This window comes from Macaca nemestrina, chromosome 14 (assembly GCF_043159975.1).
Source record: "Macaca nemestrina isolate mMacNem1 chromosome 14, mMacNem.hap1, whole genome shotgun sequence".
NCBI classification, from domain to species: Eukaryota; Metazoa; Chordata; class Mammalia; order Primates; family Cercopithecidae; genus Macaca; species Macaca nemestrina.
This window is the reverse complement of record NC_092138.1, coordinates 2,325,511-2,339,207: the sequence shown is the minus strand read 5'-3', so window position 1 is coordinate 2,339,207 and position 13,697 is coordinate 2,325,511. Positions and strand designations below refer to the sequence as shown.

At 42.7% G+C, this 13,697-nt stretch overlaps 1 long non-coding RNA gene across 5 annotated transcripts in view; it reads left to right on the top strand.

Annotated features, from left to right (window-relative positions):
* The first annotated feature begins 2,565 nt into the window (after positions 1-2,565).
* Positions 2,566-13,697, top strand: part of LOC139358066 (uncharacterized) — a 39,483-nt gene continuing 28,351 nt past the window's right edge. For 2 of the 5 annotated variants that reach the window (XR_011612291.1, XR_011612292.1), the window contains exons 1-2: positions 4,325-4,464; positions 5,514-5,718. This is a non-coding gene — a long non-coding RNA (uncharacterized lncRNA). Of the gene's footprint in view, positions 3,000-4,071; positions 4,227-4,314; positions 4,465-5,513; positions 5,719-13,697 lie in introns of those variants that run through there. The other 3 variants (XR_011612293.1, XR_011612295.1, XR_011612294.1) reach the window with 3 other exon arrangements.

The following is a 13,697-nucleotide window of genomic DNA, read 5'->3' as shown; positions in this document are numbered from 1 at the left end:
TGATGCAGCAAAAGCATTTGACCAGATCCAACATCCATTTATAATCATAACTCTCAGAAAACTAGAGCTAGAAGAAAACTTTCTCAACCTAAAAAACGAGGAACTACAAATTAAAGCTAACATCACACTTAATGACTAAAGTCTAAATGCTTTTCCCCTAAAATCAGGACCAAGGTAAAGGTGTCTGATCTTCCCACTACTGTTCAACATCGTACTGGGAATCCTGGACATTACAATAATGTAAGAAAAGAAAAGCCATGCAAATTAGAAAGGAAAAAATAAGTCTATCCTTATTTGCACATTGCATGGTTGTCTACATAGAAAATCCCAAGGAATCTAAAAAAAAAAACAAAAAAATCCTAAAACTAGTAAGTGAGTAAAGCAAGATCACTGAATGCAAAGTCAACACATAAATATCAACCATATTACATATTAGCCAAAAACAGTTGGAAACTGAAATAAAAAACATAAGCTTACTTACAATAGCTCCAAAAAAGCGAAACAAATCTAACAATGTTCCTCTTTTTAAGGCCATAGCTCCTGTTGGGATGGTCTTTTTTGCCAGGTTCTGGTAACATTTCCTTCCCCTGATGTCAACCCTGGCAGTGATAATGACTCCACTGTCACCAGTCACAGGGCGCCTCACCAACTCTGCCCAGGCTTTGTAAAAGTCCCTTTTATTGGATGTCTTTAAGTGTCCCATATGTTTCTTTTTTTTTCCTTTTTCTTTCTTTTTTTTTTTTTCCCCAGACGGAGTCTCGCTGTGTTGCCCAGGCTGGAGTGCGGTGGCGCAATCTGGGCTCGCTGCAAGCTCCGCCTCCCGGGTTCACACCATTCTCCTGCCTCAGCCTCCGGAGGAGCTGGGACCACAGGCGCCGCCACCACACCCGGCTAATTCTTGTTTTTGTTTTCTTAGTGGAGACGGGGTTTCACCGTATTAGCCAGGATGGTCTCCATCTCTTGACCTCCTGATCCGCCCACCTCGGCCTCCCAAAGTGCTGGGATTATAGGCGGGAGCCACCGCGCCCGGCCTAAGTATCCCATTGTTTCTTAACAATTGACTATGCCAAAGTGAGGATTTTTATCTTTTATTCTTTGTTATTATGCCAGCATCTACAATTATGCCCATCACACAGCAGGTTTTCAATAAGTGTCTGTAGAATGAATATATGTTTGGACCACTTTCTCTCCATTAAAACATGAATAGTAATTCTTTAAGCATTTTTTAAAAGAAATTTATGGTGCACCATTTGATGTTTAACCTTAAGCATTTCTATTAATCGGTTACCAAAAATGCATGCTATCTGGTGTTGGAGTGGATGTGAAGAAACGGCATAAACTGATATAGCCTCTTTAAGGACTATTTGTTAGCATCTGTAACATGTTCATTTGTACACATTTTAACGGCACAATTCTATTTTGGCGCTTGTGCAAAGAAATAATCTCACAGATATCAAAAGATGCAAGAACAATGCTATTTACCACATATTATTTATAATAGTGAAAACTGGAAACAAACTAAACATCCATCACAAAGAATTGATTAAATAAACATGATATACACTTAACAATGCAGTTAAGGAACAGAATGATTTCATTCTCTATAGCTTGACCAGATGACTCCACTAGGAGACAACTTCACATGTTAAAAGCAAGTTGTAAAGAAGCTGTAACCATGTTTTTAAAAATGCATTGTTTGCTGTAGTCTAAAGTCTAGAGTTAGGCATCAGTGGACATTGGTTGTACTTGGGAGGTGGGCTGGAGATTAGAAGGGGGAGTTACATTATAGCTTTATGGGCTGTTATGTTTTATTCAAATTTAGTGTCTAAATTTTTTTTAAAGAAACGTTTAAATATATTTACGTTAAATAATAAACAGGGGAGTCCGGACGCGGTGGTTCACTCCTGTAATCCCAGCACTTTGGGAGGCAGAGATGGGCGGATCACCTGAGGTCAGGAGTTCGAGACCAGCCTGGCCAACATGGTGAAACCCCATCTCTACTAAAAATACAAAAAATTAGCAGGGCGTGGTGGCGCGCGCCTGTAATCCCAGCTACTCGGGGGAGGCTGAGGCAGGAAAATCTCTTGAACCTGGGAGGTGGAGGTTGCAGTGAGCCGAGATCGCCGCATTGCACTCCAGCTTGGGCAACAAGAGCGAAATTCGGCTCATTTAACAGCCTTGCTCAGTACAGAACTTAAGGAGGATAAAATAACAAGTTGCCAAGTTGCCAAGCTTATTACAAAGCGAACAAATATGGTTGAGTTGACTGTTTATTATACTGTTACCTTTAGCCTTCGCATTAGAAGTTCAAGGATTTTTATATGGAAAACTGCATTTAATAAAACAGAAGCAAGGGATTTGAGTATTAATAAGCCAATTAAGTTGTTTATAAAAAATAAGTCTTTTTTTATTATTATTTTGTCCTTCCCCCAAAAAAGCACACATGATACCGAGTAAGCTTCATTTTTGCACAGACGGAAAATTCCGTCCGATGAAGGGGCACTTCCGCCGGAAACGATCCCAGGCAGGGAGACCAGTTCCTTTCCCGCTGTCCCGGGACTTTGCCTGGAAATTGCCTGAAGACTTCGGACCGCAAGGAACGGACCCCGCCCGAACCCCAGCCCACCGGGCCCCCAGACCTCGCAGAGCGAAGCGGGGGGACACGCCCGGTCGCGGGCGTATGGGGAAGCCCTCACTCTTGGCAGAGCCAGGCGGGGGGCGCGCGGAGGGAGCGGCGGGGCAGGGCGCTCGCGGCAGCCGCTCCGCGAGGTACCCCGGGAGGCTGGAGCCACGCGGGTCCGGGAGCGGCTTCGCCCCGCTAAGCACCCCGAAGCCGGGCTCCTGTGTGCCCCGCCAAGACCCAGAGGTCAGGGCCCCTGTCCTCGCGCCGCGCCACCTGGGGATGTGCCCTCCCCCACGTCCCCCGGGAAGGTTGCTGGGAAGCAAAGCTTCACGCGTGTGTTCACCCGGATCGCACTGACTTCGTGACCAATCCTCGGGTGAATAGGTTCTACTATTTACATTTATCATCTCACGGAAGAAAGTATTGATGTTACGGAATAATATTGAGCGGATGAATGCTCAATATGTATAATTTAGTAAAAAGATGTTCCCACGATATTATGACCGTATTTCCCTGGTTTGGTTAAAAAAAATCAACAGGTGCTCATGTAAGGTTTAAGTGGGGACATCTCTGGGAGATCCATGATTTGCTTGATAGCCATTTTTCTTTTCTTTTTCTTTCTTTTTTTTTTTTGGCGAGGGGGGGACGGAGTTCCGGGTTCAAGCAATTCTCCTGCCTCAGACTCCCGAGTAGCTGGGACTACAGGCGCGCGCCACCACACCTGGCTATTTTTTTTCTATTTTAATAGAGTCGGGGTTTCACCGTGTTGCGCAGGCTGGTAGCAAACTCAGGCAATCCGCTTGCACTGGCCTCCCAAAGTGCTGGGATTACAGGCGTGAGACACCGCGCCCGGCCATAGCCATTTTTTCTCGTTTTGCGTTGTGCGTATTTTCATTTATTATGTATTTTTGAAGGTGTGTGTTTTTCTTTTCTTTTGTTCCCCTTTCCTGAAACCCTGTTGGTCAGGGTCACAGGTACTATTCTTCTATAGTAATGCTGTGCTACGTGTGCAATCACATTTCACAGCCTTCTTCCCAAGACAGATTTGTATGTACCTTGACATCTAGGAGCTGCTTTGAGTTGAAAAGGCAAATTGATGGAGGGAGTATCCTTGTTTTTCTTTCTTTCTTCCTTTGTATTGAAAAATGTGTAAGCACCCAGAAACGTAGGAAACGGTAAAATGAGCATCTGTCTATAGTCATGCATGTCCTTGATGTAAGAAAAGTTAACCTTTTGCCATATTCGCTTTGTTAGTTTTTGCTGAAAAATTGTAAAGTGAATTAACTATCCTGTCAATGTTAAATGCTTCCCTGTGCATGTCTTTATAAAAACTAGTATTTTCCAATATAATTCCACTTAACAGTTAAGCATAACGGCAATGTTCTTTAATATTTATAATTGCCAGTACACATCCAAATTTCTCAAATTGTTTCCAACGTATTTGGCAGCTGTTTTTCCAATCGGGATTTGATGGAGAACCACGCACTGTATTTGCCAGCAAAGTTCAAACTTCACGGATAACTTCTAGGGGCTCTGGCTGAACCTGGGCAGGCGAGGCTGTCAGGGACGTCTTCCGGTCATCCAATAGAGAAAACGCTGCAAAGTAAGTCGTGGCGTGGAGGTTTCTGGGAAACGTAGTCTTCAATCCTGATCGCTCGCGTGCCACACTAGGAACGGGTCCTCTGGATGACATCTGCGCATGCGCAAGCTTAGCTCGTTGCTTCCCGCCGGGCTCGGGCAGGGAGGTGGTCCCGGGGCCTTTGGGTGTCGCGAGTCGGGAAGGTGCGCACGTGAAGTGGGACGCGGGGAGACCGGGTCTCTCCACAGCCTGTCAACTTCTAGTGAGAATTGGGCTTGTGATTCAGAGGGTGGGAACGGGAAGCCAGGGTGGACCCCAGGGGCGACCCCCCCACGCTAGAGGTCCCGGGGACGCAGGTGCGGCTGCACCCCCTTTAGGAACAGGTGCTCAGTGCGAACCTTGAGAAAAGCCCATGCCCGCTGCGGCAGAGGAGAGCCCGTTTATAAACGTTGACCAAAGTGCCAGAACTCGTGGGCGCCAGGTCTGTGGCGAGACCCCGAGGTGTGGAGAGCGAAAGAGCTGGGTAAATTCCAGCTGTGTCACCTGTAAGCGGGGACGAGGGCAGGAACCGGGTAAAAGGTTTCTCGCCTGAAAATGACGGTGTTAATGCCTGCTTCATGGCGTTGTTTTGAAACTTAGTTAAGTCATACCTGTAAAGCAAACAGCCAAGTGCAGTTACTAAACCCCGAGTGAGTGACAGCTGCTGCTGTATTAGAAGACACTTTGTTCTTTTCATTGGATGACTCACCTAAACCTCACAGGCACTCTGAGGCCGGTATAGCCGTCTGCATTAAAAGTAACAGCCGAGGTTCAGGTTGGTGGAGCAGTGCGCCCAGGTCACAAGCTAGCAGTGAGGAAATTTAGGTTCAAGGACAGGTGTGATTTATTTCCGATCTCAGGTGCTGTCGAATATCACACCTGCCTAAAACCAGTCCTGCAGTCTTTACGGCACTGAGCAGTGACACGACCCAAAATACACAGGGATATAATGGGAAGTGAATGTGGGTAGAACCTTACCTTGTGTCAGATATATTTTAGGCTTTCTGGTAGGGTCTGGTCAGATCCCTTGGGTCACACGAAGGCTCTTAGCCACTCACTACCAAGCTGTCTATGTTTTCAGCCCAATGTATTGAATTCCAGAGGGCCAGGTTTATGTCCCTAAAATTCGTTTCCCGGGCCCTTGGTTCCAGCTTCCAAGAAATAATTTCACAGGAAAGCAAAGCAGCTCTTGCGAATTAGGAAGCAGGGAGCCCCTGGGAACAGGAATCTTTCCCGGAAAGAGAGCACCCCTCTGACCTTACTACTCTCCAGAGCTTCGGAGCAGAGGCAGAAGAGCCCAGACAGCAGGAAGCACAGCCAGAAACAGTGCCAGAATGAGCCGGATCTGGTGATGTCACTATCTCTGGAAACCACAAGCGTCTGTGACAGTGGAATGCCTGAACCTGCTTTGAGAAGACCAAGGGGAGACAGGAGGCCACTTCAATGGAGAGCTTGTGGGGAGGTCTATGGGTAAGAGGTAAGCAGGCAGAGGGTGGAAATCCTGTTTCCTCCATCTCTAAAAACTCCCACTCTTGAGAGACACTGCACTGCTCTCACACCTGTCCATAACCACATGTGACACTAGTCACACTAGTCTTGATATCTTAACCTCACAGAATTCCACAGTGATGGTTCACGAAAGGTATTTATGGTCATCTACTTGTGACTCATTTGAAACTATTAAGAGATTGGACCTGCGAGTGTCCGTGAATTATCCAGACCCACTTAGTTTGTGTCAGATCCACGAGTCAAACACAGTGCCATTTAGTCTGTCACAGGTCCAGGTCATCCATGTTTTCGTAGCTTGTTCTTTTGTATTGATGGATAGTGATCTATTGTCTTTTCCTTGTAATGAAGAGGTAAAAGTTTTAGTTCACACAATACCAGAGAAAATTTCACTGGTGTCTGTATTACAAAAGTGGAAATAACCCTAAAAATGAAAGTAAATTTGAGCTTTGGTAGTCAGATAATCTTTTTCATAGTCTTATGTTAGGCAGCAAATCTTTCCCGGATATCAAACTCTAAGAAAATTGCCATAGTTACCACCCTACTAGCAACTTAGTTTTGGAGAACCTGCCCACTTTCATCACATTTATATTCTTATTCTAAATTGACCCAATTTTCCATTTATCAAAATGATTATATTGCCTTCTAGAATTCAAGCCAAAGGGGAAAGCAATGTTAGTAGTCCTTATTCTACTGACTCTTTTTTTTTTCTTTTTTCTTTTTTCTTTTTCTTTTTTCTTTTTTTTTTTTTTTTTGAGACAGAGTCTGGCTCTGTGGCCCAGGCTGGAGTGCAGTGGCGCGATCTCAGCTCACTGCAAGCTCCAGCTCCCGGGTTCACGCCATTCTCCTGCCTCAGCCTCCCGAGTAGCTGGGACTACAGGTGCCTGCCACCACGCCCGGCTAATTTTTTGTATTTTTAGTAGAGATGGGGTTTCACCTTGTTAGCCAGGATGGTCTCGATCTCCTGACCTCATGATCCGCCCGTCTCGGCCTCCCAAAGTGCTGGGATTACAGGCGTGAGCCACCGCGCCCGGCCTTCTTTTTTTTTTTTTTTTTTTTTTTTGAGACAAGGTCTCGCTCTGTCACCCAGGCTGGAGTGCAGGCATGATCACTGCTCACTGCAACGTCTGCTTCCCAGGCTCAAGTGATTTTCGTGAATCAGCTTCCCAAGGAGTCAGGACCACAGGCAGATGCCAACATGCTTGGATAATTTTTGTATTTTTAGTAGAGATGGGGTTTTGCCACCTTGGCCAGGCTGGTGTTGAACTGCTGTTCTCAAGTAATCTGCCTGCCTCAGCCTCCCAAACTGCTGGGATTACAGGCATAAGCCACCACACCCAGCCCTGACTTACTCTTGAAGTCATGGGTTTATGTCCAGTGCCCCTCTCTCAAACTGGTTTTTAAACCTTTGACCACTCATATATATCAGGACCTCTACTTAGTTATTGCATATTATATGGTGCAAAGCATCTTGTAAACAGGGATTCATGATAGACTTTTTCTTTTAAGTCAGATCACTGATTCTAGTCTGCAATTTATCAAGATGAGGTGATGAGTTATTTAAAGATTTTTTCTTAGGTACTAAAGAATTAAAGTAGATGAAAATATACCAATATTATTAGGGTTTAGTGAGAATCACTGAAGCTGAGTGGCTAGACTCTTAGTTCTAAAAAAAAAAAAAAACTAACAGTGATTAGATATATTTTTAACTAAAATGTAAGCTTGAAAGCGGTGTGCTAAAGTCAAATTATGTGGTCTAAGCCACCCTCTGTATAGCAACTTTAATTCTACTTTCTGTACTTCCATGCTTTTTTCTGTGTAACTGTTTGAAAACCTCAAACACCTTTGGTCTAATTCTGCACTATTCCTGGGAATCCTTTCTCTTTGGTGTATTGACCTAATTTTATATTCAAATGTACTTTTTCCTCTCAGACACAATAACCAACTATTCAAAGATGCCATCTAATGCACTATGCCACTAAGTACTGTGGCCAGAGAGTGAGTTTAAGTGTAATAAATTATCTTAAAATTGAAAAGAGCTTAAGCCAGAGAAAACAAATATTATGTCTTAAATAGTGGCATGGATTAAACCAACTTGTGAATGGTCAAGGCAACTTATAAAAATGCTTTAAGACACATCAAGACTGACTTGAATCATTTAAGGTAGGCAGAGATGTAACACTATGTGAACAGAAGAGTTATAAACACATATAAACACACTAGTCCCTTTTTTTTTTTTTTTTTTTTTTTTTGAGACAGAGTCTTGCTCTGTCGCCCAGGCTGGAGTGCACTGGCGTGATCTCAGCTCACTGCAACCTCCGCCTCCCAGGTTCAAGCCGTTCTCCTGCCTCATCCTCCAAAGTAGCTGGGATTACAGGTGTGTGCCACCACGCCCAGCTAATTTTTGTATTTTTAGTAGAGACGAGGTTTTGCCATGTTGGTCAGGCTAGTCTCAAACTCCTGACCTCATGATCCACCCACCTTGGCCTCCCGAAGTACCAGGATTACAGGCATGAGCCACTGTGCCAGGCCCACTAGTCACATTTTAATTAAAATAGTTTATTAGGTTTTCTTTTAATGTCAGCATGAGAAATAAAAACCACCTAAATTGTAGCATTTATGTTTTGAAAATAAAACTGCAGTCAATACTTCAATCTCTAAGCTCTGCACTCCATAAATGATAATTTTTTTAGGAGGTAAGGTTCCTAAGGTTTATGAGCATAAAATATGATACCTGCCTCCAGGTTAACATGCGGGATAACAAAATGTATTAGATCATCTACTACTATTAAGGTCCAATTCCTTCGAATTTGTTACATGTGCATTAAAATTGATCCTATTCTTTATCACATCTCTGGAAAATAATTTTTGGTGATCAATGCAGATAAAAGCCCTGCAAAGAACTACTTCAAAAGAGAAAAGGGCACTTTATAAAAATACAACAATTCCAAAAGGCTTAGTGTAATTTTAAGCTTTGATACTTGTAGAAGTGTCAATGCTACAAATATTTACAAAGCATCATTGAAAGGTTTGTTATATTTCTTTTTTCTTTTTTTTTTGAAACAGAGTCTCGCTCTGTTGCCCAGGCTGGAGTGCAGTGGCCTGATCTCAGCTCACTGCAAGCTCCGCCTCCCGGGTTCACGCCATTCTCCTGCCTCAGCCTCCTGAGTAGCTGGGACTACAGTTGCCCGCCACCACATCCGTATAATTTTTTTGTATTTTTATTAGAGACGGGGCTTCACCGTGTTAGCCATGATGGTCACAATCTCCTGACCTCGTGATCCGCCTGCCTCAGCCTCCCAAAGTGCTGGGATTACACGCATGAGTCACCACGCCGACCCCCTGTTTCTTTTACATGTATTTAGTTTTACCATTTTTTAAAGTGACAGAGTCTCAGTATGTTGCCAAGGCTGGAGTGTAATGGCTATTTCCAGGCACAATCACAGTGCACTGCAGCCTCCTATGCTAGGCTTTGAGTGATCCTGCCGCTTAAGCCTTATGAGTAGCTGGGACTACAGGCATGCCTAGCTCCTGAATATTAACCCTTTAATTTTTTGTTTCAATCCTTCTTGAAGATAGCAGATATTGATGAGACAAAAAGTTAAATGCTTAATATTCAAATTCTGCAAAATGAAGCCAAAGGTACACACCTATAGTCCCAGCTAGTTGGTAGGCTGACATGGGAGGATTGCTTGAGGCCAGGATTTCCAGGCTGTGGTATGCTATGACTGTGCCACTGAATAATCATTGCACTGTAGATTGGGCAACATACTGACACAACATCTATTTAAAAAAATGAATAAGAAATACAATTAAACTTTCCAATGATATTTTGTAAAGGTTTATAGCATGTATATGTATGCTGCAGTGCTCTGGAGGGCACAAGCACACTATGTTAAAGCTAAAAACTGTCCTGAAACTTTCAGGGCACCTCATAGTTTATTTTTTATTACCACTGCGTCACCATATTGCTTGGCACTGTGAAAATATCTTTTCATACCTTTATTTAAAAAATAAAATTTATCAGCAAATAAGAACCATCATATTTCACAAGAAATACACCATAGACCCTAATAAAAGTAGATAATCAATAACCAGCATTTTCTCTTTTTATGACGCCAAACATGCTAACTGCTAATAAGAAGTGCCTACAGAGGATATGAATGGCAAACGTTATCCAGAAGCTTTTCCTTAAAATGATTGCCGGTAACTAGTAGCTTCGATTGTAAGAGTAGGAAGGAAGAGCCCTTTCAGTACCTGGCAATGCTGCACCTGCTCCTAGTGGCTTTCTGACTTGTTGAGAGTCCTATGTTTTAATGGTAATATGCATCGATGCTAAATGCATATGCAGCAATATTGGGGGAAAGAAAAATATGAAAGAAACAGAAAAGTTATCTTTAAAATCTAAAAATTTAAACCATTGTTTTAAAACCCTTACATAGTTCACTGCTGTCAGCCTATATACTAAGCAAATATCTGTGCATGGGCTAGAAGGAGCCTTCACTTTGGAGTGGCTTTTATTGCTGAGACCAGCTCGGTTGGGGAGACCCTATCGCAGCAGCGCTAGAGGAATTAAAGACACACACACAGAAATATAGAGGTGTGAAGTGGGAAATCAGGGGTCTCACAACCTTCAGAGCTGAGAGCCCCAAACAGAGATTTACCCACGTATTTATTAACAGCAATCCAGTCATTAGCATTGTTTCTATAGATAATTCAATTAACTAAAAGTATCCCTTATGGGAAACGAAGGGATGGGCCAAAATAAAGGGATGGGTTTGGCTAGTTATCTGCAGCAGGAGCATGTCCTTAAGGCACAGATCGCTCATGCTATTGTTTGTGGTTTAAGAACGCCTTTAAGCAGTTTTCCACCCAGGGTGGGCCAGGTGTTCCTTGCCCTCATTCCGGTAAACCCACAACCTTCCAGCATGGGCGTTATGGCCATCACGAACATGTCACAGTGCTGCAGAGATTTTTTTTTATGGCCAGTTTTGGGGCCAGTTTATGGCCAGATTTGGGGGGACCTGTTCCCAACATGTCCCCCTTATTTGATTTGCAAATTGATAAAAGCAAAGGCAGCTTTGTCGTGGTGAGCTACCTCTAGCAGAAGTCAGGATCCACATCTGCAGACTATACAAAGACAAACAACACAGATTAAAAGCACAATCAGCATTGGAATCACGGAGCTTCCAAGTGTTTTTATCCATTTTAATGGGTTACTAGCTGCCAATTTGTCTGCAGCTCCTTTAAGCACTCTAGTTCTTGGCATTAAGGTCAGGTGTGCCTGGGATGCTTTAAATATTTGTTCTTTTAATTTTGCTATATCCAAAAACAAGTTTGTAGAGTGTACTTCTAGATGCTTTTTTATTATTTCCCAAATTTTGATCTTATTAAGAGCTATTAATAGTTTCCACAAATCCTTATGTTTAGCTCCTACAAAGGGCCATATCATTTGAGGTTGAGGTGGCACTATACCGCCATGGTTCCAGATAATAGGAACTCTTGCCGTACTTCTTATCATTTCTACCATCTCACCATTTTGTTCAGAGCAGCTGAACATAGTGTGGCCGTGCCACGCAGACTGAGAGGTTCAATTCAAGCTAAACATCCCCTTAGGGGACCAATTAATAATGATTCCATAGGAATTGTTGTGCAGCACCTCTGCCTGTTTTGCAGTGCAATCTTCCTAAACCAGTACGTTCATTTTTTCTGGCCAGGTTCAATTTTGTTTACAAATAGGTTTTTTGGGGCGGTATGCCTCAATTATAGGAGCAGATTTATTATGGTAAATACTGAGATCAGAAAGCATGTGTAACTGTGTCATAGAGTGATTACATGTAGGCATTATTACCAGCTAAGATTGATAAATATGCCCAACAAGTATAATTGCTCTCTGTGTCAGCCGTTGTTGAAGGAATACTCACAGCAGTGGTGATCACTGCTATCATAGCTACCATTCAGTTACTCATTGTGACTGGTTGTCCCACTTTCCTCAGGTTTTCTTCTGCTGACATCTGTGACAGCTTCTTGATCTGTCCCCGGGTGGGTTCGATGGGTGTTGCTCGTGACAGTTGGGGTCCTCCTCAGCGTCAGTCTCAACATGGTTGCCACCGGGGGGTCCTCAGGATCCTCCCAGAATCTCTTCCTCAGCATCTGGCTCATGATAAGGTTTCAGGTGGTATCCAGATCTGCTGTTGATTTTGGCCTGGAGAAACACAAGCATAACCTCTACTGCAAGTTATTATTTTACCTATTTCCCAACTTTTTGTTATCAGATCTCTCCACCAAATCCATTTTTCTGCTTCTGTCTTTGCAGCTGATTTCTGTAGATGCTGTTCAGCTGCTGATAGCATCTGGTCTTTAGGCAGGCTCAAAAAATTTAAAGTTAATAATGCTATATTCAGTTGCATCTGTAAGGTTCCATATTTCTTATTTCCCCCCTTTCTGCTTTTGCAACTGCTGTTTTAGGGAGAGATTCTTTCTTTCTACTATGGCTTGTCCTTGATAATTGTATGGGATACCAGTAATGTTTTTAATATTCCACATAGATAAATATGTAGCTAGAGCTTGGCTAGTGATGTTTAACACAGGCAGAAGGCTCTCCTGATTGGCATGTAGCCCAGACAAAGTGAGAAAAGGTGTCCACACATACATGTACATAAGCTAGTCTCCCAAATGAGGGAATATGTGTTACATCCATTTGCCAAAGAGAGGTAGGTTCCAATCTTTAAGGATTAACTCCTCCTGAAAAAGATGAGGAATGTACCATTTGGCAAGTTGGGCATTGTCGAATAATAGCTTTAGCTTCTCTCTAGGTAATGCTGTATCTGCGTTTGAGACCAGAGGCATTAACATGGGTTAAATTGTGAAAGTGTCTAGCATTAGGTATTGCATTAGCTACCAGGTGATCAGCCATTTGATTCCCTTCAGTCAAAGGTCCTGGAAAAGGTATATGAGCCCTAATGTGAGTGATGTAAAAAGGGTGCATTCTGCTTCTAACTGCTGTTTGCAATTGGGTAAATAAAGTCATCAGTTGTTCATCTGTATGAAATTGTAACTGAGCATTTTCAATTAACTGTGTGGAATGAACCACATATGAAGAATCAGAAATCACATTAGTAGGCATATCAAAAGCAGTCAATACCTCAATTACAGCTATGAGTTCTGCTTTTTGAGCCAAAGTATAGGGCGTCTGGAAAACTTTACTTTTCGAGCCAGAATAAGAAGCTTTACCATTACTAGACCCATCTGTAAAAACATTGTCAGCACCTTCAATTGGTTTAAATTTATTTTAGAGAGAATCCAATTAGTTAATTTTAAAAACGGAAACAGTGTCATTTTAGGAAAATGGTTATCAAGAATACCCACAAAGTCAGCTAAATGGGTTTGCCAAGTATGACTATTTATAAAAGCTTGCTGTATTTGTGCCTTCGTGAGAGGGACAATAATTTTTCCAGGATCATATCCATATAATTTAACAATCCGAGTTCTCCCAATCCCTATCATAGTAGCAATTTGATCTAAATGAGGAGTTAGAGTCCATGAATTACTATGTGGAAGAAAAAGCCACTCTACTAAGGCCTGTTCTTGGGCAATAACACCAGTAGGTGAATGCTAAGTTGAAAAAATTAGCAAATCTAGAGTCTTCTCTGGATCTATTCTATTTATTTGAGCTTTATAGACTTGCTTCTCAATTAGTTTTAACTTTGCCTCTGCCTCCTTTGTTAATTGCCGAGGGCTCGTGAGACTAGGATTTCCTCTAAGGATAGAAAACAGATTACTCATGGCATAGGTAGGAATGCCTAGAGCAGGTTGTATCCAATTAATATCCCCTAGTAATTTTTGAAAGTCATTTAATGTTTTCAGTTGATCTCTACATACGGTTACTTTCTGCGGCACAATGGTAGTGTCATTTACTAAGGTCCCCAAGTAGGAGCAGGGAGGAGTAGT